The 25,207-nt window shown below is 46.9% G+C and overlaps 1 long non-coding RNA gene across 2 annotated transcripts; it reads left to right on the forward strand.

Moving 5' to 3' along the window:
- The first annotated feature begins 204 nt into the window (after positions 1–204).
- LOC144685196 (uncharacterized) lies at positions 205–19,737 on the forward strand. Of its 2 annotated transcripts, none has more exons than XR_013577671.1 (3): positions 205–309; positions 17,091–17,212; positions 19,523–19,737. It is a non-coding gene; the product is annotated as an uncharacterized LOC144685196 (long non-coding RNA). The 2 variants fall into 2 exon arrangements; XR_013577672.1 differs by having other exon boundaries at positions 19,526–19,737.
- Positions 19,738–25,207: the final 5,470 nt, after the last annotated feature.

The raw sequence follows: 25,207 nt of genomic DNA on the forward strand, positions 1-25,207 counted from the left end.
CTTTTTACTTGATCACTTTATTTCATTAATTTACCTAAGCCTCCAACATATCTCTCCCCACTCTTTCTCATTCTATACTTTGCCATCATTGCACTGATCAGGTTACACTTACATTATTGCTGCATTATTGTTTAATTTCACCTAAAGTTGTTTTAAATGTGCTATTTATGTCTGTCATAATTTTATTGTCCTTCAGATATTAAGGTATTAATATAATATGCAAGATGGGGTTGAAGTAGAGTAAACATCTGACAAGTAAAGATTTCACCATAACCAGCAATGATAAGTTATTCCTTGGATTCAATTCATGTAAGTTCTTTAAATGAAGGTCTCATCCCGTGTTAGCACATGAGGTTTTTATGATATCTGTAGACACACCAGAATATCCATTTTTAAAAGTCAGGCAACATAATTGCCAATTATCTGCTCTCCAGAAGGATGACTCAGTATTTTATCCCCCATTTGTATTTGTGTGAGGTCCAGAAACCATCTTATTTTGGCTTGCTCAAATCTAACAATAACAGCAGTGAATCACTGGTGAAGTTTGCAGTAAAACTCATGTCTGGATTTTTACATTAATCAATGTCAGAAAAAGAAAGCTGGAATAACTATTTCTAAAAAGGCCACTGTTTCCTTTCTGGAGTTTATTGAGTTTGTGTTAATCTGCTGACCCAGACTCATACGATTATTCATTGCGATAAAAACAAAAAACTGCGGATGCTGGAAATCCAAAACAAAAACAAAAATACCTGGAAAAGCTCAGCAGGTCTGGCAGCATCTGCGGAGAGGAACACAGTTAACGTTTCGAGTCCGAATGACCCTTGATTATTCATTGCTCAAGGTTCAGGCCAGTTTTGCAAATGGATTCTACAGTGGTATCCTGGGGTTCTACTACTCAGCTGCCAATGCTCCCACTTCTTGTTTATTCGCAGTCATTCCATGTTTATGTGAGGGTGTCTGGCTTTCCCAGTAGCCAGCATGATGACCTCATCTAAGATATTTTAGTTTTAACACTTTTCTCTTTATTCCTGCTCCTGTCACTCTCTGTCCCTCCTATTCTCTCTGTCTATCCTGATTATTTTCTATGGTTGTCCCCATTGTTCTCTGTGTCAGTGCCTGCCATTCTCTACCTACCTTTGTTCTGTCATTTTATCTTGGTCAATACTTCTCTCATTCTCTATTTATCTGTCTTCTCTTTGTTTCTACCTCAGTTTTCTGCTCTCTCATAGTTACTTTCATTATCTATGCCTATATTAGTTCATGTCATTACCTGTGCCTGTGTCTACCACAGTTCCTGTTGCTCTCTTTACATTGGTTATTATATGGTCTGTTTCTCTTCCTGGCACATTTTGAAACAATAATGTTGTGGAAATCTAACAGAATAATTTCATGAAAGAGAGAAACATTCTTTGTTGGAGCTTTTTACCTGGCACTCGCAAGAAAATGCCAATGTCAGGGGAAGCAACATATTTATACTTTTTGAGAAGAGAGTGCTGATTGGGTGGCAAGTGGACTTTGATTGGTAGAGGTGTTGCCATGGAGAATGCACCAGTTGATGGTGTCTGACAGTTAACTGCCAAGCATTGTTTGACATTTAAACTAGGCAGCTTGACTCTGCTTGGTCAAGACATTTCCCTGAGGAATGAATCAGTGAATAGCTGTCACTTATTTGTTTAGCTGAAACAGGCACAATGTGTGTACATGTTCTTTCTCTCTGTAAACAACAGGGCCCTGTGTATTAATATATGTAGCTTCCAGTATATGTAAATGCACCACACTGCAAGTCTGACTGACAATCTTAAATTGGCTGTCAATGTAATTCTTAGCACACAACTAATTTAATTGGTGCATTCACCATGGCAACGTCTCTACCAGAGTCCACTTGCCAACCAATCAGCACTCCCTTCTCATATAATATAAATATGTTGTTTCCCCCTGACATTGGCATTTTCTTGCGAATTGTCCTGATGAGTGCAAGACAAAGTTTTGATAAAAATGTTTCTTTTTTCTGCAACACTCAAGTTCTGTACTACCAAACAAATATTAGAATAATTTTCTTTAACCTATTAATTAACCTTGAAGCAATGGACTTGATCATGGATCTTTCAGTTGCATGTTTATTTTGGAGTTGACAGCTGTTTTGGGGGCATTGTCAGCTTTCTTAAGTTTTTTGCTTTGGCATGTCTATTATCATTCCCCAACTTAATGCTAGGATTCAAAGAGTTTAGAACATAATAGTTAAAATAGCACAAATTTCCTGATCCTGGCAAGGCTCAGTGCTGCCCATTTTGGGAACTCCTGTAAATCCTAGGACTATATGGTGGTAGGGACAGCATTCGCTTTGCGGAGCCCATTAAAATGTTCAATAATAGCACAAGAATAAATAGCATCGAACCATTATAAAGTTGTTGAAACATTGTTATTTTTCAGTACAGAAGCTATATAATTAGTCAGAAAGTAAATTTTTTGCTTTAGCTGGGGTGCAATATAATATTTGAGTAGTCAAGTGACTCTTATTGATCTTAGGGACTGAATTTTGTCTTATCCTCTTCCCATGGTATGTTGAGTAGCATAGATAACAGTAAGCATTGAGGTCAGAACCCACTACAGGCTGCTGCATGTTCCTGACTGCTAATCTTAAATCAGGGGAGCTCAATCTTCTGCTCATCCTTCTCTTCTCTCAGTAAAAGAAATATGCTCCTATTGTTGAATTATTTGCATAAGCTGTAAAAATAGTCCTTTTTCACACTTGACAGTGAGAAAGACGTTGATGTTCAGGGATCTTAGCCTCCATACTAACGTATATATCGTGTAAATTCTTTTTTTGGGTGTAAATCTTCTTGTACAAAACTTTACCATGTTCTAATATTTGGGACATTTAAAGCATCGAATTTCATCTCATGGACAGCCATCTTTCACCTTCATTAAATATAACTCTAATGTGATTTCTGGTATTAAGCAATATTGCCGTTCATGGACATTTTCCAACCTTTGTTTTTCCCAATATAAAGAGAAAGAGGAAGAAAAATTTGGAATTCTCTTCCTGAAAATACTATGGATGCTGAGCACATTGAATGTTTCATGGTTGAGATCAATGGACTTTTGTTGGGTAAAGATATCAAAGGAGATGAAACAAAGGCGGGTAAATCAAGTTGAGACAAAGATCAGCCATGATCTATTTGAATGGTGGGGCAGGCTTGAGGGGCTGAAAGGCCAGTCCTGTTTCCATGGTTCTGTGTTCCTATGAACTCATGTTAAAATGCCACAGTGATATCTATATTTTCTAACAAATAGGGTGAACTGAGCAGCTGCATATTAATCAGACTGACTGATAGTTGCAGCTTATTTTCTTAAAATGGATCTGAGATGTAGTTTTACAGGTTTACATTTTTCCTAGTGTTGTATATGAGTCTCTGACATAGAAAGATTGATTGGGACTGGGAAACAGTACCGTCTACAATGTGATGTAAAGAGACACATGACCTGAGACTAGAGTCAGTTGTGGACTGGACAGAGACCTGTGTAGAAGCAAGCATGGCGTTAGCTCATAGCTTGGGCTATACTCTGTATACATGTACATAGTTATGCGTTATTCATAAACAGTTAATGTCCAACCAAACAAGACTCAGGACCTCTTTGAGACACCTACTGAACATGCAACATATTACATGGTGACACCTATTGGAAAAACCCAACTTCAACTGCAACTGCCTGGGACACTTCAGAAAGCTATGCCATCCTAAGACACCCAGACAGGTGGAGGATCCCAAGACAATCCATGAGATTCAGGTACTACACCAGGAAGAGACCCAACTGTGCTTCTTGGATGAGGTCAAAGTTCCTGGATTCTCTTTTTGGAAAACAAACATCTCAGTAAATGGTCACCTCACCAACTTGGAATTGGACACGGCAGCCAGTATTACGGTCTTTTTGGATAAGAAACCGGGTCTGAGAGACCTCTAGCTATAATTGCCAGACACACCACTCTATGGACCTGGGGAAAGATGACTTCCGGTCATAGGCATGATCCTAGAACCACTAAAGTATGGCGCCAAGCAGATATTTGAAGTCAAGTACGTCATCCGAAATCAATCATCTTCTTTCATGAGCACAGATGCCAGTGTTGCCCATAACCTTCTTAAAACGGCAGAAGATGTCAAGACAACCTCTGATATCAACTACACAGAACTGCAAGTTCCTGAGAGGTCCACCAGTAAAGAGACTCTCTACTGGGGTTTCAGCTCTGAGTGTTTTCACTCTTCACAGAGCCGGTTTATCCAACTTTTTTGCAGGAGGCAGAAGCTCCTCTTTGGTCAGACCAGCCAAACCTTCAGATACCTCAAGTGGAAGACACACAGCAAAATGACCATCAGCAGAAGAATGAGCCCCAATCCCAGGCTCCAATCTTTGCTGTCACACTACCTGTCAACACCTAGGCACAGACACTGCCACTTCCAGACAACAAGCAAAGCTGCAAGATGATGCTGGAGCAAGTAACTAGCAAACATCATTGCCAGAGCACACCTCAGTGACGCATGGAGGCACAAGGCAGAACAGAGTGTCACGATAAAGCCAAACTGCAAAGTGAGCCCACTGATGAAGAACATTCAAATGACAGGAAGAGACACCTTCAACTGCCACAAAGATCACAGTGGACCACAAGGGAAAAGAAAAAAATGAGTTTGTACCATGAATGAACAGAGTGAACACTCTCTCTAGAAAGAACAGGACAAGCCAGTGGTCCCTGAGCAGAGCAGGTGAGGAGTTGACAAAGAGAAGTTCAACTCCAAGGAGCAAAGAACGTGTATCAGAAGAAGACAACCAAGTGCCAGAAATACAGACTACAACTCAAAATCCAAATCAACAAAGATTGTCCAAAGCAACTCCTCCGAGTGTGGCCAGAATGAGATCTGGAAGAATTGTCAAGCCCCCAGACTCTCTGAATTTATAAAGTCAGAGACTTGAGGGGGGATAAGTGATAGCACAATTGTAATGTAAATACGTTGAGCGAAGATTTGGGGGAGGCGTAATATCAGGATATTTGGCATAGCAAGGATAGTGCTCATCATAGATGTGGAATTTTACTTTATTCTTTTATGGGATCAGAGTGTCACAGGAAAGGCCATCATTTTATTGCCCATTGCTAATTGCCCTTGAGAAAGTGGTGGTGAGTCACCTTCTTGAATTGCTGCAGTCTGTCTGGCATAGGTACTCCCACAGTGCTGTTAGGAAGGGAATTCTAGGACTTGGAACCAGCAACACTGAAGGAAGTGTGATATAGTTCCAAGTTGGGGTGCTGAGTGATTTGAAGAAAAACTTGCAGCGGGTGCATGTCCTTGTTCTTCTAAGCGATAGGAGTTGCAGGATTGGAAGACGCTGTCAAATGAGACTTTGTAATGGTACACATTGCTGCCTCTGGTGGTGGAGGGAGTGAATGTTCAAGGTGGTGGATGGGATGCTGATCAAATGGGCTGCCTCGTCCTGGATGGTGTCAAGCTTCTTGAGTGATGTTGGAGCTGCACTGATCCAGTGAAGTGGAGAATATTCCATGGTGGCTTGATTTGTGCCTCCTAGATGGTGGACAGGTTTTGTGAAGTCATAAGGTGAGGTGCTGGCTGCAGAATTCCCAGCCTCTGACCTGTTCTTGTAGCAACAGCATTTATTTGGCTAATCCAGTTAAGTTTTTGGTCAATTGTAACCCTAGGATAGAGGGGAATCCAGCGATGGTAAGGCCATTGAATGTCAAGGGGAGATGGTTAGATTCTCTTTTGTTGGAGATGGTCATTGCCTGGCACTTGTGTGACGCGAATGTTACTTGCCACTTAACGGTCCCCAGGTGCAGAAAGGCAGATAACTTTTAGTCTATAATAAACACTTGTGGCAAAATATTTCATATTCTTTTGGATAACTGTCTAACACTACCCTCCTACTTCTAATGACAATTCTGAGTTTATGCTCTCAATTTTTCGAATGATTCATATACGAAAACCATATTCGATATTTACTTTGACAAAGTCTTTCAAAATGCTTAAAATTTCTGTAGATTGCCCTCATCTTTTTCTGTCTCAGTAAAGGAAACTTTTTAAAAAACTTTCTTCATAATTAAACCTTTCATTCCTGTTATTGTTCTTCGGGGTATTTATGGAGAAAGAGGGCAGATATTGATATCACTCTGCTCTGGGTCAAATCAGTGTCTTTTACAAATTCAATGTCATTTCTCTGCTTTTATATTCAATGTCACTTTGTATAAAATCTACAAGTGGTATAAAACCACTTGCCTTTTTTGTGCGCTCTACCTGTCGTCCCAATGTTAAAGATCAATGTAACTGCACTTCATTGTTGCTCCATTCTGTTAAAAAATATACTGTTTTTTGGTTTAGTTCTTTTACTGGTCTATTTCACAAAATGTACTACTTTGCATTTTGCAACCGTACACTGTATCTGTCACCTATCTGCACGTGTCCATGTCCAGCACCAGTCTCTTGCAATGTTCTTCACAGTTTCTTGAGCACCCCTTGATTTTAATTGTTCCACCGTTGGCAGCTATGCCTTCAGCTGCCTCAGCCTTACCCTTGGTATTCCCTCCCTAAATCTTTCAGTCTCTCTAACTTTCTCTTTTCCTTTGCTCAGAACGTATCTCTTTGACCAAGCTTTCGGTCACCTATACCAATAACTCCTTCTATGTGGTTTGGTGTTAAAATTTTGTTTCATAAAACTCCTGCAAAGCACCTTCAGACCTTTTAATACATTATAGGTGTTATATAAATGCAAGTTGCTATTGCCATCTCTCTAATGTGGTACTAACAATAAACTGCAAGATAGCTGCATGTTTCTTTGTCCTACTCATTCATATCATGGAAAACAAAAGAAGCCATAGCCCAAATCCTTGAGGCAGACCACTATCTACTTCCACCAATCCTCACTATCTACTTCCACCAATCCTCACTATCTACTTCCACCAATGCTCACTATCTACTTCCACCAATCCTCACTATCTACTTCCACCAATCCTCAAATTGACCACAATTTCTGATCCATCTACGAACCAGGCTATTGAAATTGTTGTTCCACATAGTTTTTGGATTAATATTTCTGCATTGTACCAATTGCAGCAAATTATAAGGAACAACAATGTGAAGGAGTTTGCATTTCAAATTATCTTAAATTCGAAAAGAATGAAGCACTGAGTCGTACCAACTCAGTAAAGGTTAATTGCGAACTTTCGATAAATTAACAGGTTGTATGGAAAACTGAATCCTTTCTTAATAATTGGTTCAGTATTACCATTTTTATTCAGCCTCAGGTAAAATAAGTCCAATGCTTATTGCTTAAGTAAGTATTGCTTACCATTTTCCTTAATTTTCTTATGAACCTATTTTGCCAAGATTCCAATTAACATTGTGTCGATGTCTATCGCCCCCTGTTGATGCTTGACTTGTTAGCATCCAAGTCAAAGAGAATGTCCTGCTGATTCTGCCTTTGCATCAAGCAATTGCAGAGCCTGATGATATTAACTTGCAGCACTATTTTAGTTATTTTAACTAGGAAATTACACTGCGTTTTATTTTGAATGTTGTAACTGTTACAACTTGGTAAAATGTTGCCATGACGCAGACCTGTATTTGGCAGGATTTAGAAACGGACATATATAGTATATCTATCAGAGTCTGATGTAAAGCATATTGCATGCAGCAGCACCTTTGTTTACTGTACATTGCCAGCTTGGCTTGATGGCAACACGAAATTCTGGGCCAAAAGATTGTCAGTTCATTCCCCACTCCACTCCTTTAAGCACATAACCTAGTCTGCTAATTCAGTGTGATATTGAGGGAGGTACAATCTTTTAAATGAAACGTGAAAACAAGGGGTGGAATCATCCCAGATTTGCACTAAGTGTGATAGCAGATGGGTAAAACCACATTTTACCCTTTGGCCGCAATGGCGGGTTTTCACGCCGTATCGTCCCAAACCCGCCACGTTATTTAGGCATTCCTGGGAAATGCGCCATTTCCATGGCAGGCTGTCTTTCATTCGCCCACTCACCATCACCTCACTGCTTCATCACGCTGTGCGTTATATTTAAAGTCTAGCTGCATGCACACATCTCAGTGCTTCCAGCTCACAGCTGCCTCAGGGAAGATATCCATGAAGGCAAAAAGACTGCAGCCCCCAGGTTCAGCAATGTGTCACTGGGACGCCTTTTGGATGCCGTGGAGTCCTGCCGGGATGTCCTCTACCCCAAGCTCTGGCCGCAGGGTGGGCAGCAGTGTGACCAACCAGGTTTGGGAGGTGGCGGCAGTGGTGGTCAGCACCAACGCCCTTCAAAAGAGAACAGCCACCCAGTGCTGCAAGAAGATGAATGATCATCTCCGTTCTACCAGGGTAAATCACTCTTCTCATCACTCTCAACTCACACACTCACAAACCCATCACACATCCACAGGGCCCTCACTCACTGCTGGTTCAAGGAACATCACCATTCACTCTCTCACACACACCGTCATTGTCCTCACCCCATCCATGGGACCACTCACCACCTACACAGGCCAGACATACTTATCCTCTGGCCTGGCAGGCGTCCTGCTTACACTCTCTCCATCTCTATCCATGCAGGACAAGCTGGCACACAACAGAGGGAGAGGTCGCAGACCGGTGGAGGAATGCCTGACATCAAGGCACTCACAGACTTTGAAAATACAGTCATCCAGCTGGCCGGCGATGACCGGGACCAGTCCTGCACTGCCTTGCACTAATTATCCCCCCTTGCTTCCGCTCGCACATCTGGGAAATGGCGGATGAATCCATGACCCAGGGTCTCCAATCAAGCCCCAAAGAAACCTCTGAAGATGAATCTGGAGGCACTTTCCCTGAAGTCCTGTCACAGCGCTTACCCACACCCTCCACCAGCGCAGAGACACACACCTCGGTGGGTCCTAGCTTTAGAGTAGCCTCAGGATCACAATCTGGTGAGCACATCGCACTTTCTGATCCACAGCAGGCTGCAGCAGGGACTTCCCAGGTCCCCGGCACTCGGAGGGCTGCTGGAAGCCAGAATGTTGCTGAGTCTGAGTCAGATGAGGAGCCTCTGGACTCGGTCATGTCACAGTTGCTGGAGCTGCAAAGGCAAACTTGGGAACATCAGGAAGGGATGTCCGCTGCCTGGACCTGTTGATGGCCAACCTGGCCAGGCCCAGGAGCAGGTTCACGAGGAGGTCCTCCTCCTTCCCGACGCCCTTCCGCACCGGGTGTCCGTAGATCAGGAGCGTGGGACTGAAGTGCAAACAAAACAGTAACAAAAGGTTTTTTAAATAACTGAAAAGGGAGTGCAGCCTACAACACCCGATATAAACGTGGTCCACGGACTCCACAAGACCACAAAAAGGGCGGGTGTCTTGGGAGTCCGTGAACCTACACATTCTCCGGTTGTGGGGGACTGCTGCATGCAACACCCTCCAACCCAGGTCCCCGATAGAAAGCGGGAGAACACCTCCGTAGAGGGCCTCCCATCGGGGGCCTCCGCCGCCGGATGGCAACAAGGCAGCCAGGGTGTGTCCGGGCGGCGGACGAGGGCGAGGAAGTGAAGGGTGTGCAGCAGCAGCCCGCAGAGAAAACCCCTCCGCGCCATGCCAAATGGCATGGAGGGCATTTCCGCGAGGCAGCTCATATTGTTGCGGGGCACCGGCACACGAGGGAAGGTTCGGGGCTTGGGGCCAATGTAGAATTCTGTCCGAACAGGGGAACGTTCAGCAGGAAGACCACCGCGCACCTGGGCCACCTCGATACCCAGTATAACATCGGGGCCGAGCGTGACTGTCCTGAGGTCTCGGATGGCACCAGCCGCAAGTCAGATGTCCACAGACCCACCAACTCCTGCGGGAGCATCCAGCCCACTCTTCTGCCACCCAGCACGTCCCCGATCCTGGTCACCCCGGCAGCCACAGCCCTCCTCTCCGCCAGCCACTGAAAAGTACGGAGGTGTGGATTCCTGAGCAGTGGCTCTCTGATGTTAGCCGCTACTCCTGATGGGGGAGAGCTGCGTCGCGAGGCGACCACGTTCCAGACTTTGATCAGGTCCTGGTAAAAGACAGGCAACGCCTGTAAGGAGCCACCGAGGCCCCTCTGGTCTATAAACAGGAGCTGCACGTCATAATTCAGGCCGTGCACCTGGCGGGGGAAATACGTCGCCAGGGCAACCATCTCAGAGGGGGCTCAACGTAAAGGTATCGCTGCAGGGTCTGAAGGCAGAAAGTTGCTACTTGTGTGCGTAGGCACACTAGCACCTGACCGCCCTCCACACCAGCGCCTGACCGCCCTCCCTAAGCGGGAGACTCAGAACCTCAGCAGTGACCCAGCGCAGCCTTTTGTCCCAGAAGTCGTCGACTAGCATTCCCTGGATTTTCGTGACAAAGTCCGGGGGAGGGGTCAAAGTGACCAGCCGATACCACAACATGGCGGCGATCAGCTGGTTTATGACCAGAACTCGACCCCGGTAAGACAGCACTCGGAGCAGTCCTGTCCAGCACCGCAGGCGAGCGGTGACTTTCGTCTCCAGTTCCTGCCAGTTCGCCGGCCAGGATTCCTCGGCAGGGCAGAGATGGACCCCCAGGTAGAGGATGCTGGTCCTGCTCCAGGTGAAAGGCCTGAGCTCCTCGGGTAGGGGATCCATCTGCCACGGACCGACCAGGAGTCCAGAACATTTATCCCAATTGATCCTAGCAGAAGAAGCGACAGAGTAGACCTCCTGGCACTCGCGCATCCTCCGCAGGTCAGCCGGGTCACTCGTCATCGGCGTATGCCGAAAGGACCATCCCGATGCCCGGCCCGCGCAGAACCAATCCCGACAACCTCCTCCGCAAGAGGCACAGGAAAGGCTCCACACAAATAGAATACAACTGGCCGGACAGGGGGCAGCCCTGACGTACCCCTCTCCCAAAGCGAGGGGGCGCCGTCAGGGACCCGTTAACCTTCACTAGACACTCCACGGCCGTGTACAGAAGTCGGATCCGGGCGACAAAATGCATCCCGAACCCGAATGCTCGCAGAGTCCCGAGTAAATATTCGTGATCCACCCTGTCGAACGCCTTCTCCTGATCGAGGGACAGGAAGGCGCTTGACAGACCAGCCCTCTGGGAATGGTGGATAATGTCCCGGACCAGATGGATATTATCGTAAATTGTTCGGTCCGGGACGGTGTAGGACTGGTCAGGGTGGATCATGTGGTCCAGACGGTGCCGAGCCCAGAGACATGGCTCTGGCGAAGATCTTGTAATCGGTGCTGAGGAGGGAGACCGGGCGCCAGTTTTTAAGGAGGCGGAGATCCCCCTTCTTCGGCAACAGGGCAATCACGGCCCTGCGCCACGAAAGGGGCATCTCCCCGGTAGCAATGCTCTCCCCCAGGACCCCCGCGAAGTCGCTCCCCAGGACGTCCCAGAACGCCCTGAAGAACTCCACGGTCAGCCCATCTAGTCCTGGGGATTTGCCCCTGGAGAGACCGTCGAGGGCGCCAGTCACTCCCCCAGACTTACCGGGGATTCGAGCTTTCCGGCACCTTCCGGGCCGACCTGCGGCAGGTCCTCCCACAAAACTCTGGGAGCATCCTCACTGGCCGGGTCCGGAGAGAACAGGGCAGTGTAATAGTCTCGGGCGATGGCCCTGATACCCTCCGGATCCGAGACGAGGGATCCGTCATCGGCCAGCAGCGTAAGGAGCTGCTGACGGACCCCGTGCCTTTTTTCCAGCGAGTAGAAGAAAGGGGAGCCACGGTCCAGGTCCTTGAAGAACCGGATCTGCAACCTCACGAATACTCCCTGGGACCCGACGAGTTGCAGGTCCCGCAGTGCGCCCTTCCTCACATCGTACACTGACCGCAGGGCTGGGTCCACATCATACACTGACCGCAGGGCCGGGTCCACATCGTACACTGACCGCAGGGCCGGGTCCACATTGTACACTGACCGCAGGGTCGGGTCCACATCGTACACTGACCGCAGGGCCGGGTCCACATCGTACACTGACCGCAGGGCCGGGTCCACATCGGGCTGATGGAGACGTGTCTCCAGGTCCCGCAGCGCGCCCTTCCTCTCATCGTACACTGACCGCAGTGCCGGGTCCACATCGTACACTGACCGCAGGGCCGGGTCCACATCGTACACTGAATGCAGGGCCGGGTCGGCATCGGGCAGACGAGGACGTGTCTCCAGGTCCCACAGCGCGCCCTTTCTCACATCGTACACTGACCGCAGGGCCGGGTCCACATCGTACACTGACCGCAGGGCCGGGTCCACATCGGGCTGATGGAGACGTGTCTCCAGGTCCCGCAGCGCGCCCTTCCTCACATTGTACACTGACCGCAGGGCCGGGTCCACATCGGGCTGACGGAGACGTGTCTCCAGGTCCCGCAGCATGCCCTTCCTCACATCGTACACTGACCGCAGGGCCGGGTCCACATCGTACACTGACCGCAGGGCCGGGTCCACATCGTACACTGACCGCAGGGCCGGGTCCACATCGTACACTGACCGCAGGGCCGGGTCCACATCGTACACTGACCGCAGGGCCGGGTCCACATCGTACACTGACCGCAGGGCCGGGTCCACATCGTACACTGACCGCAGGGCCGGGTCCACATCGTACACTGACCGCAGGGCCGGGTCCACATCGTACACTGACCGCAGGGCCGGGTCCACATCGTACACTGACCGCAGGGCCGGGTCCACATCGTACACTGACCGCAGGGCCGGGTCCACATCGTACACTGACCGCAGGGCCGGGTCCACATCGTACACTGACCGCAGGGCCGGGTCCACATCGTACACTGACCGCAGGGCCGGGTCCACATCGTACACTGACCGCAGGGCCGGGTCCACATCGTACACTGACCGCAGGGCCGGGTCCACATCGTACACTGACCGCAGGGCCGGGTCCACATCGTACACTGACCGCAGGGCCGGGTCCACATCGTACACTGACCACAGGGCCGGGTCCACATCGGGCTAACAGACACGTGTCTCCAGGTCCCGCAGTGCGCCCTTCCTCACATCGTACACTGACCGCAGGGCCGGGTCCACATCGGGCTGACAGACACGTGTCTCCAGGTCCCGCAGTGCGCCCTTCCTCACATCGTACACTGACTGCAGGGCCGGGTCCCCATCTGGCTGATGGAGACGTGTCTCCAGGTCCCGCAGCGTGCCCTTCCTCACATCGTACGCTGACCGCAGGGCCGGGTCCACATCGTACACTGACCGCAGGGCCGGGTCCACATCGTACACTGACCGCAGGGCCGGGTCCACATCGTACACTGACCGCAGGGCCGGGTCTATGTCGGGCTGACGGAGACGTGCCTCCAGGTCGAGCTCCTCCTTCTCCAACTCCTCGACCCTGGATTTCCGCCTCTTTGTCGACCCATTCGCATACTCCTGACAGAAAACTCGGACGTGAGTCTTGCCCACGTCCCACCCGAGCCTCAAGGAGGGGAAGCCTCCCCGCTTCCTTCTCCAGCTGGCCCAGAAATGATGGAACGAGTCCAGGAACCGCTCGTCCTCCAGCAACAGGTTGTTAAATGGCCAGTACGCGGACCCCGTCTGAGCGCAGAATGGAGCGAGCTCCGCCCACACCAGACGGTGGTCCGTGCACGGAACCTGCTGCACAGAAGCCGCTGGAACGCAGGACATATACACCTTAGAAACGTAAAGACGGTTGAGTCTGGACGCTCCGACTCCAGGTGACACAAAGGTGAAAACGCTGGAATCAGGATGGAGATTTCCCCAGACGTCCACCAAGTCGAAGGACCTGACCAGGTCCCGTAACTTACTCACACCGAGCGAGCGGTGCTGGGCACCGTGACGGTCCCGGGCCTCGAGGGTACAATTAAAATCCCCCCCGAGGACGATGCACTCGCCCGCGTCGATGGAGCCAAGATGAGTGGACACTTCTTCAAAGAAGCTCGCTTGCTGCTGCAAGCCCAGGGGAGCGTACACATTCACAAAGTGAAGCACCGCGCCCCCCAGGCGCACAGTAAGGTGCAGCAACCGGCCTGGCACCGGCTCCTTGACCCCCAAAATCTCCGGCTGAAAATGTGGGGCCAACAAGATAGCCACCCGGCCAAAATTGGAGGCTAGGTGCCTCATGTAGAACCCCCCTCGCCACTCCAGCAGCCATGTAGCTTTGTCTCCGGGAACGGTCTGGGTTTCTTGCAGGAAGCACAACACATACTTCCCGTCCCTGAGGACCGAGAGGTTCTGGAACCTGCGCTGGGTGTCCCTGCTGCTGCTGGGGATGTTCAGGCTGGTTATGGTTGTCTTCATTGTCAGGAGTATGTGCTACCATCACCTTTATAAAATAAAAGGAGAGGACTTTGTTTTTAAGCCTTCCTCTCCTTCAGGAGCCCAACGAGAAATGCGTGGACCCTCCTCTTAGCGTTCCACTCCAGCCCAGGAGCCTTGAAGGCTTCGTGGGTGGACCAGAACGCAAGAGGAAAAGAATACCACCGGTCCATGGCCAACTGGACTCTGTCTCGGTGACTGCGATTACTCGATAAAAAATCCTGGAGCTCCCTAATGGGGATGAAGGGAGAGTCGGTGGGCACCAGGGGATCCACCACCTCCACCTCGATCCCACCCCCAGTTTCAAGGGCAGAGGGGGCCTCTCTGGTCTCCTCTTGGGGATTTGGGTCAGAGGGCGGTGGTGGCTCAGATCCCCGCTCCCTCCCAGGCACTGGGTTGCATAGTGAGTCCGGAAAGAGCTCCGGGCCTAAGATGGTGGTGCCTGGTGCTAAATGTTGGGATGGATAGGGTGGCTTTCCTTGCCACCACCACCCAGTGACCCAGCTGTAGGGGCCATGAAGGGACTGCTGCAGTCACCTGGCAGGCCAGGCGACATCTCTGGGGTTTAGGGTGGGTCGGAGTGGGGCACCACCACCGACCCCCGAGGGGCCCTGCTCAGGGGGCTGCAGCGAGGGAACAGGGGTTTGATTTCTCCCCAGAGGGCAGAGTGAGGACTTAAAGGGTGGAGACGTCACCACCTCGTCACCAGGGGAGGGGATACAACCAACCTCATGGGTCAGAATGTCCTGCCCCTCCGAGAGGTGACGTCTCTTCCGGGGCAGGCTGGGGGCTGGGGAGACCTCCATCTGCAAGGCCTCTACCGCTACGTCCAGCCCTCCCAGACGCTCCACCCTCTGGGGTTTGGGCAAGGCCACCAGCTCGGGGTCACGTATCTCAGTGCCGCCGGACCCGGGAACCCGCTTGGGGACGACGCCAGGCCCAGCACTTTGCGCTGAGATGCCCACGCGCCCAGGAGCACGCGAGGACACGACGCCGGGTCGGGAGGATTTCCGTTCCCCCGAGCTGGTGTCTTCAGGCGGGGTTACTGGGTGGTCTTGGGGGGCCGCGCCCAGGTGGCGGGTCTTCCTCCGCGCCTTCTTACGGTGCGGGGGCTCTCCCCCCGCTCACCGGCAGCCGCGATGGCAGTGGCTGCCGGCTGCACCTCCCCTTGTCGGGGGGGTGGGGAGGAGTGGAGGTGCCAGCCTCAGCCGGCTGGATGTTACTGGCCTTGGAGGTGGGGCAGTTCCTTCTGACGTGCCCCAGCCCCTTGCAGGCATGTCACCGCACGCCATCTGTGGTCCAAAAGACCCGGTAGGCGGCCCCCTCAAAATCCAAGTTGAAGGCCCCCTCCAGGCACTCCTCCCGGGTCAGGCAGACGAATACCTGGTGCCGGGAGGAGTAAACGTGGTGGAGAGCCGCGTCCCTGAGGCCGGGCAGGATCGGCACAGCCCCTGACCTGACCTCCCCCAGCTGATGGAGGTGGGGAAGAGGAGCTCCCTGGGGACGTTGGAAATTATAACCCTCTGGCCGGTGGCCTCCAGAGGGTCCATCGCCAGAAATGTCCCGCCCATAGTGAGCCCCTTTTCCAGGGCCAGGTCCACCGCCCACTCAGTCCTCAGGAAAAATACGGCTTTGCTGTACATTTTGGAAGTCGCGACAATGGCCGAAGGACTGACCACCCCGGCCATTGCCTTCATGCAGGTTTCGATAGACATAACAGGGTGGGTGTAGCTCTTGACGCCATCCTCCCTGGTTACCAGGCGAAATGGTGATGGGGTCACGGGAGCGGCAGCAGCTGGAGAAGCCACTGTCCTGGCATAGGTGCTTTTTGATGGCCCTGTCACCACAGGAGATGGTGTCACCATGGTCACTCAGAGCCACACCCACCCTGAAAATGTATTGTTATCTGTATAGTGTGGAGAGACAAAGGTGGGAAACGTACATGATCATATACATAAAATGAGGCGATCAGAATTGTATACAGTTCTCCAAGTGTGGCCTCGCTAGTCTTCTTGTATTTCTCCAATGAACCTGTAGAAGGTGATTCAGTCAAGTGAGCATACTCCACCATGTTGTCAGCCATGTCACCTTTACTTTTTAATCCTAATACCTGTCTTTTCTCTAGTCCTTTTGTGTCAAAACTTTACTGTGTTTTTAAGTAAATGGAGAACAAAGGTCCCAAAACAGAATTAAATACTGATGTATGCCACTTGGAGCATCTTGCCAATCCAGAAACATCCATTTACTCCTGCTATACTTTCTGGCCTCTCTATGGGTCAGACAGTGAGGGCAACAGAGAATAGAAACCAGTGGAGAAAGATTGTTCATAGTGCGGCCAACCCTCAGAATGAGGTCGGGTGAAAGGTAAAAGACTCTCTACTTGGCACCTCAGCAGAATGTTATTTTTCTTTACCCTGTCCTTGTCACATTTAAATATTTGACATTTCTGGTATGCTGTTCCATTTGCCAATGCTTTTGTCAAGGTCCCTTTTTATTCCTTCAAAATTTGCTTTTTTCAGTCCAAAATCTGTTTTCACCTGCTTCATCTTTGCCTATTCTGTTAACCTGATTGTCATAAGGCCAGTGGCTTCTACATTTTATCCCGCTTGTGATTACTTATGATTACGTGTTACTTATGATTACTTGTTACTTATGATTACTTATTCATTAATACTTTACCTGCTTCAGGTTCTTGATCAAAACTTCTGCTAGTGCGTGTTTTTTCTTAAGCTATCATTTTAACTGTTATGATGTTAATTCTTGTTTCAGCATTGTCATAGATACAGCTGCTTACAGAACTGGCATTGGTGCCTCTTATAAAAGAACCACCTTTATGTGCCAGATGGGTGTGGATATTGTTCAAACCTAAATAGTAGACAACTACATTGCTAGTAAGTTTCTGATCCATTCCTCACAGAGTCCAGGGCATGGAGTGTAGTTTCTAATTTTTACTGTGGTCCAACTTCAACCTAAACATAAGAGCCATTCACCATCACTGCAATATGGAAAATTTCCTAAAATATATCCCAATTCTGACACATGGTAAAAACACCTCTTTGAAATAAGAGGTTCGGGCTCCCCAAATATAATGGCCTTTATCTGTGAGTTTTTTGACTGCGAACTGTCAACACTCACCATCTGAATCTGACAGCACCTTCAGGATTTAAATTGTGGAAGTCCTACAAGTTTTAAAAAAATTATTTTTCATGGGATGTGGGTGTTGCTGGGTAAGGCCAGCATTTGTTGCCCATCCCTAATTGCCCTTGAGCTGAGTGGCCATTTCAGAGGGTAGGTAACAGTCAATCACGTTGCTGTGGATCTGGAGCCACAGGTAGGCCAGACCCAGTAAGGAAAGCAGATTTCCTTCCCTAATGGGCAGATGGGTTTTTACGGCAATGAAGATAGTTTTATGGCACCTACTGAGACTAGCTTTCAATTCCCGATTATTTTATTAATTAATTAAATTTAAATTTCACTAGTAGCCCTGGTGGGATTTAATCCCACATCCCCAGGGTATTAGCTTGCGTTACCAAACCAGCAACATTACCATTACACCACAGTCTCCCACAGGTGATGGTATACCCTCCATTCCCATTCCTGCCTCAGGAGCCAGCAATCAGCAAAATCAAGAAATCTGGCGAGGACCTCTCTAATTCCACTCTCATATCACTGCTAGAAACCTCTCCCAAAAATTAATTTTTTTAATGAAGTGTGACTGGGTTTTTCTTGGGAACTTGAGTAATAAATATAACTGAACAACTGATCTGGATGGCCCTGAAAAAGTATTATATTTCTGGAAATTTGTTAAACATCTTTGTCTTGGTTAATTACTAGATTTTTAAAATAATTATTTTTTGAAAGTTTGTTTATGATATTTCAGCTTCTGCCCTAACCCTATTAATGGTATCAACTGAGGTTAAGTGCATGCAGGTGGAGGGCATTGATTGGATGGTTACTTGAGCACATATAAAGAGACACTTACGGGTGTAGAGTGCTGCCGTGAAACGTTCTGCCACTCATGATCGGGCCCGGGCCACAGGTTCACACTGGCTGGCCAATTCGTGGACAGCCAGTGTGAAACGCATGCTGGGAGCCTCAGCACTGCTGGGGTGGTGGCAGGAGGAGGGGGGGCGAGCACTGAAGTTTGTGCATGCACGGGGGTGCGCTCGCTGAAAGCTCCCGGAAAGCACAGAGCTGCCTCAGGAAGCTGAAGATTTTTACCATGAAAAATAAAGATTCGAAAAATAAGGAAAACATGTCCCCACGTGTGACTCTGTCACATGTGAAAAATGAGTTAAAAATTTTTTAATTGCTTTTCTCAGTCATTGTTGGAAACCTTATTCCGCCCATGAATGAGGTTTTGCAAAAAATGCAAAGGCCGCCTGGCCTATTCACCCGCCGCCAACCATAAGGTTGAACAGGCAGCGAAAAATTCAATTTAATTAATTGATTAATGGGCTTAATAGCCCCCTTAATCATTGGTGGGCGTGCTGCCGACCGAAATATTGCGTAGATGTGTGATGACGTCGGGCCTCTCGCCTGACATCACCGTGTGCTAGTTCATGCTTGAACATGTCGGGTACAAGCCCACACGCTGAGCAGAAAATCCTGCCCCATGCGTATATTCCATTCTTCATTTTGCTCTCTCTAAAATTTTTAAAGTGTGATTTGATTATCCTGTGCTGTAACCATTCTATGATTGTATTTTCTGGTTGGTTGTGTGAGAATTCTTTAATGTAACTGGCTGCTTGGACTGTTATGTGACATCATTGTAGCTTGACACTGGGAATCCTCACTAAAGAACACTACAAATAATTGCACATTGCGAGGGTTAAAGTTTTCTCCTCAAACATCACTAGACCTCTCAGGGAGCTTTCTCCAGATCAGCAGCTAGCACTCTTGCTTTGCCACTAAACGCAAGTTCTGGGACATTGTGTGTAATACTTTTTACCCTTCACTTTACAAAACTTAATTAAGATGCAATTAACTTAGTTTTTCCCTCTTCAAATCTCTAATGCCTAGTTACTAAATATTATAAAATATGTTTCATCTTCCATGGTAGATTTGACCAAAGTGCAAGCGCTCCCTATCTGTTTATTCATTCTTCCTCCCTCTACAGAACTTCCTCTTTATTCTCAATTATTGATGCAATTACAAAATAAAGCGTTTTTTTTCCCACTGTGGATTTGCATTTTTCTAAGCAGGTGCTGTGGCCCTGCTGCAGGAACTTTATGCCTACTGTGCAATCTTCAATGGCCAACACCCATACTGATGAACATTGCTATGGTCTAAGTCTAGTTGAAGCACTGATTTTTCCCTAGCAAAACAGCTCAAAAACATCCTTTGTGCCAACATCAGTTCCTTTCAGCCAGACAACAAAAAGCTTTATTCTGAATTGTGCTGTTTGGTCAGAATGATTTATTTAATGGGTTAAATTATATAAAGCACTGAAAAAGTAATGTTTTGTTTTATTTCATCCACTGCTCATGCCTTACAATTACTACTTGTACATTTTTTTCTTATTTGTCACATTTTTGTCTGGGTATGTAGCTTCAGAAGAATAGAGTGATAACTGCAACTCTCATGACACATCCTTTTCTTTTCACATGCAACATTAACAATAGGTATAACTTAATGGTCTTTTTCTCCCTGGTTCTCATGTAATGTGAGCAGTCCAAGAATATTCTGGATATTGTTTTCCCACAGGTCTGGAGTGAAAACTGAACGCCCACGATGCATATCGCTCTCACTCACACTAAATGGGCGGAAGTTTTAACTTAGGCTGATATCAAATCAGCTACCCATTACATTTTCCAACTACATGTGAAGGAAAATTGGGTGTTGGGTACAATGAGCGATATTGCCCATTTTCCACCATTGTGCAAAGTTAAAGTTACTCCTACTTTGTCCCCAGCAGCACAAAAATCTCAACATGCAAGACCCAGATGAAATTTCCAACTCAAGCTCCAGTATCACACAAAGAGCTACCCCTATAAAGGCTTCTTACATACATTTATAAAATTAAAGTATCTATGCTGTAGGTATGTTGAATGATTTTTCTTTTCCAGCTTGTGTAAAAAGGAGGCTGAAAACATCAGGAAGGAATTATTTTTCAAGATTAGTCAGTTTTACAGTACATGCTGATATGGTAGCTTTGAAAACTAATGTTTTTGGGTACTTGACATTCTGATAGATACTCATGTTACATTGGCACTTTTTACTGTTTTTCATTTTTTTTTTCATTTGTCAATTGGATATTTGATAGATTAATACGTAAGTGGATGTTTAAGTCAATCAGAATTTGTTGCCCTATGAGTGCATACCACTTTGGCATTGCGATGCTTATGATGTTATTATTGCAGGTGTGATACTATGGATGTTTGCTATGTGTAGCACCTTAACTATGTGGATATATTTTGGTTGGAGTACAAGGGAGCAATTGTATCTTGAGGTTTTGAAAACAAAAAAAAACCACTAAACATTGAATTTCAGGGTTACACTGTCCCCTAATACAATTATGGTTTTTTATCTATCCAACTACCTGTTACATTCTTCAACTGTTTAGGAGCATAGGAACATATGCAATCAAAAAAAAGATTGCAGCCCAGCTGACTGGTCCCCAAGTTTAAAAATATGTTACGCGTTTTATGTTTCTCAGTCGCTTTTTCATTCATTGAAACCTTCAGACCCCTCTTGAATTTGCCTGGACCATCTGCCTCTATTTTGCCCTGGGCAATCTGTGCCATACATTCACTACGCAACCTGTGAATTCATTATATCAAAACTGACTACTCATTTCCCTCTCCTGACCTTGAACTTGTGATTAGTAGCCTGGTCAATGGTTTTCTCACAGGAGAGACCCTAACAAGCAGAAAGAAACTATGGACTTATCAAAATATACATGTAATTTTGGTTATGCAGTTAGCAAGCTTGATAGCTTTATTATTGCTATTAGTGAGACTTGGTTGCAGGAGGGGCAGGACTGGCAGCTCAATGTTCTGGGGTTCCGTTGTTTCAGACGTGATAGAGGGGGAGGGATGAAAGGGGGAGGAGTGACATTACTAGTCAGGGAAAATATCACAGCTGTGCGTAAGCAGGACAGCCCGGAGGACTCATCTACAGAGGCCATATGGGTGGAGCTGAGGAATGGGAAAGGTGTGACCACACTAATAGGGTTGTATTATAGACCGCCCAATAGTCAGAGAGAACTGGAGGAGCAAATCTGTAGAGAGATAGCAGACCGATGTAAGAAACAGAAAGTTATGATAGTAGGAGATTTTAACTTTCCACATATTGACTGGGACTCCCATACTGTAAAAGGGCTGGATGGCTTGGAGTTTGTCAAATGTGTTCAGGAAAGTTTTCTAAATCAATATATAGAGGTACCAACGAGAGAGGATGCAATACTTGATCTCCTATTAGGGAACCAGACAGGTCAGGTGACAGAAGTATGTGTAGGCGAACATTTTGGGTCCAGTGACCACAATGTCATTAGTTTTAAGCTAATTATGGATAAGGATAGGTCTGGTCCTCGAGTTGAAATTCTAAGTTGGAGAAAGGCCAATTTTGTGGAAATGAGAAAAGATCTAGGAAGAGTGGATTGGCATAAGTTGTTTTCTGGCAGGGATGTGTTCAGTAAGTGGAAGGCATTCAAAGGCGAAATTTTGAGAGTGCAGAGTTTGCATGTTCCTGTCAGGATTAAAGGCAAAGTTAACAGGCATAGGGAACCTTGGTTTTCAAGGGATATTGGCGATCTGGTTAAGAAGAAGAGAGAGGTGTATAGCAGGTATAGGCAACAAGGAGCAAATGAGGAACTTGTAGAGTATAGAAAATGTAAGAAAATACTAAAAAAGGAAATCAGGAAGGCAAAAAGACATGAGGTTGCTTTGGCAGATAATGTGAAGGTAAACCCAAAGGGTTTCTACAAGTATACTAAGAGTAAAAGGATAGTAAGGGACACAATTGGTCCCCTTGAAGATCACAATGGCCGTCTATGTGTGGAGCCTCACGAGATGGGGGAGATCTTAAACAGTTTTTTTGCATCAGTATTTACTCAGGAAACTGGTATAGTGTATAAGGAAGGAAGGGAAACAAGCAGTAGTTTCATGGAACATATAGAGATTAAAGAGGAGGAGGTGCTTGCTGCCTTACAGCGAATAAAGATAGATAAATCCCCCGGGCCTGACATGATATTCCCTCGGACCTTGAGGGAGACTAGTGTAGAAATTGCAGGGGCCCTGGCAGAAATATTTCAAATGTCCTTAGCCACGGGTAGAGTGGTAGAGGATTGGAGGGTAGCTCATGTTGTTCCGTTGTTTAAAAAAGGCTCCAAAAGTAAACCAGGTAATTACAGGCCAGTGAGCCTGACGTCAGTAGTAGGTAAATTATTGGAAGGTGTTCTGAGAGATCGGATATATAATTATTTGGACAGCCAAGGGCTGATTAAGGATAGTCAGCATGGCTTTGTGCGTGGTAGGTCATGTTTAACGAACCTTGTAGAGTTTTTCGAGGAGGTTACCAAGAAAGTAGATGAAGGAAAGGCTGTGGATGTTGTCTACATGGACTTTAGTAAGGCCTTTGACAAGGTCCCACATGGGAGGTTAGTTCAGAAGGTTCAGACACTTGGTATCCATGGAGAGATTGTAAACTGGATTCGAAATTGGCTGTGTGGGAGAAGACAGAGAGTGGTAGTGGATGATTGCTTCTCAGACTGGAGGTCTGTGACTAGTGGTGTGCTTCAGGGATCTGTACTGGGACCATTGTTGTTTGTTGTCTATATTAATGATTTGGATGATAATGTGGTGAATTGGATCAGCAAGTTTGCTGATGACACTAAGATTGGAGGCGTTGTGGACAGCGAGGAAGGCTTTCAAAGCTTGCAGAGAGATCTGGACCAACTGGAAAAATGGGCCAGAAAATGGCAGATGGAATTTAATGCGGAAAAGTGTGAGGTGTTACATTTTGGAAGGTCAAACCAAGGTAGGACATACACAGTAAATGGTAGGGCACTGAGGAGTGCGGAGGAACAAAGGGATCTGGGAGTTCAGATACATAATTCCCTGAAAGTGGCGTCACAGGTAGACAAGGTTGTAAAGAAAGCTTTTGGCATACTGGCCTTCATAAATCAAAGTATTGAGTATAGGAGTTGGGATGTTATGGTGAGGTTGTATAAGACATTGGTGAGGCCAACTTTTGAGTATTGTGTGCAGTTCTGGTCGCCTAACTACAGGAAGGATATCAGTAAGATTGAGAGAGTGCAGAGAAGATTTACTAGGATGTTGCCGGGTCTTAAGGAGTTGAGTTACAGGGAATGATTAAGCAAGTTGGGACTTTATTCCTTGGAGTGTAGAAGAATGAGGGGAGATTTGATAGAAGTTTACAAAATTGTGAGGGGTATAGACAGAGTAAATGTGAGTAGGCTCTTTCCACTTAGATTAGGAGAGATAAACACGAGAGGACATGGCTTTAGGGTGAAAGGGGAAAGGTTTAGGGGGAACATTCGGGGGAACTTCTTCACTCAGAGAGTGGTGAGTGTGTGGAACGAGCTACCATCTGACGTGGTAAATGCAGGCTCACTCTTAAGTTTTAAGAATAAATTAGATAGATACATGGATGGGAGAGGTCTGGAGAGTTATGGACTAGGTGCAGGTCAATGGGACTAGCGGAATAATATTTCGGCACAGACTAGAAGGGCCAAATGGCCTGTTTTCTGTGCTGTACTGTTCTATGGTTCTATAAATTATTTTGCAGTATTTTATTTGTGGAGAGGAAAACCTTGTATATAGTTTATGCATATATATAATGACACATTCTCAAATTGTGTGCATTAATTTGTAGAATGTATATTGGAAGTCAGGGTTTGACTTGATGCAAATTAAAATTGTTAAGCCGATATTAGCGGCTGTTTTCAGTCCTTTGTTTACAGTGGTACATTTTGAAAGGTATATCAAATGACTGATAGGTATTTTCACTAATCAAGTATTGATAACATTGTCAGGTAATGACAAAAAACTACTGCGGATGCTGGAAATCCAAAACAAAAACAGAATTACCTGGAGAAACTCAGCAGGTCTGGCAGCATTGGCGGAGAAGAAAAGAGTTGACGTTGGACTGAAGTTCTGCTGAAGGGTCGTGAGGACTTGAAACGTCAACTCTATTCTTCTCCACCGATGCTGTCAGACCTGCTGAGTTTTTCCAGTAATTCTGTTTTTGTCAGGTAATGGTTAATTGCAAGCTTCAATAATGCAGTATTTGTTAAGGGTAATATTACATCTTTGGTTCTATCTGATCACCTCTCATTCATTCCCTTCATTTAGGGCTGACGGTTACTCTTGGGTATGTAACCAGCAGAGTGTTCCAGTGGGAAAGAGGTGGTCACAATTATAAGGTCCCTGGCTTATCTGAATATGACAATGGAGCTGTGGACACCTTTTGCAGACCTTAGACCTCAGCAATTTTGGCCAACTGGGATGTAGGATGTTCTGATTGGAACAGCAGTGCACATGGATGGAGCAATTGTGTTGCAAAGTTTTCCCATGCGCCTCCTCCCCTCCTTAAAATTGCAATAGGAGTCCTAACAATGTCTTTAGGACCCTAACTTGCGTGGGCAAGAGACATACTTTTAGTTTCAGGTAGGCAATTTATCCACCCAGGCCCCTGTGAAAATTACAGTGGGATGATTGTTAGGGTTAACGGGCAGTAAAGTTACCAAAAGAACTTTTAGGCCCTTACGGCACTACTAATGCCTATTTTCCAAAGTAAAAGTCTCCTCAGATCCAGTGTTTGTGAAGGTGGCACCCCTCAAGCTACATATAACCAGTTGTCTCTCTCTAATGGGGAGAGATGCCTATGGCTCTTTGTGGGGAATGGGTAATTACTTACATTGT

Source organism: Cetorhinus maximus, chromosome 10, assembly GCF_964194155.1.
Source record: "Cetorhinus maximus chromosome 10, sCetMax3.hap1.1, whole genome shotgun sequence".
NCBI classification, from domain to species: Eukaryota; Metazoa; Chordata; class Chondrichthyes; order Lamniformes; family Cetorhinidae; genus Cetorhinus; species Cetorhinus maximus.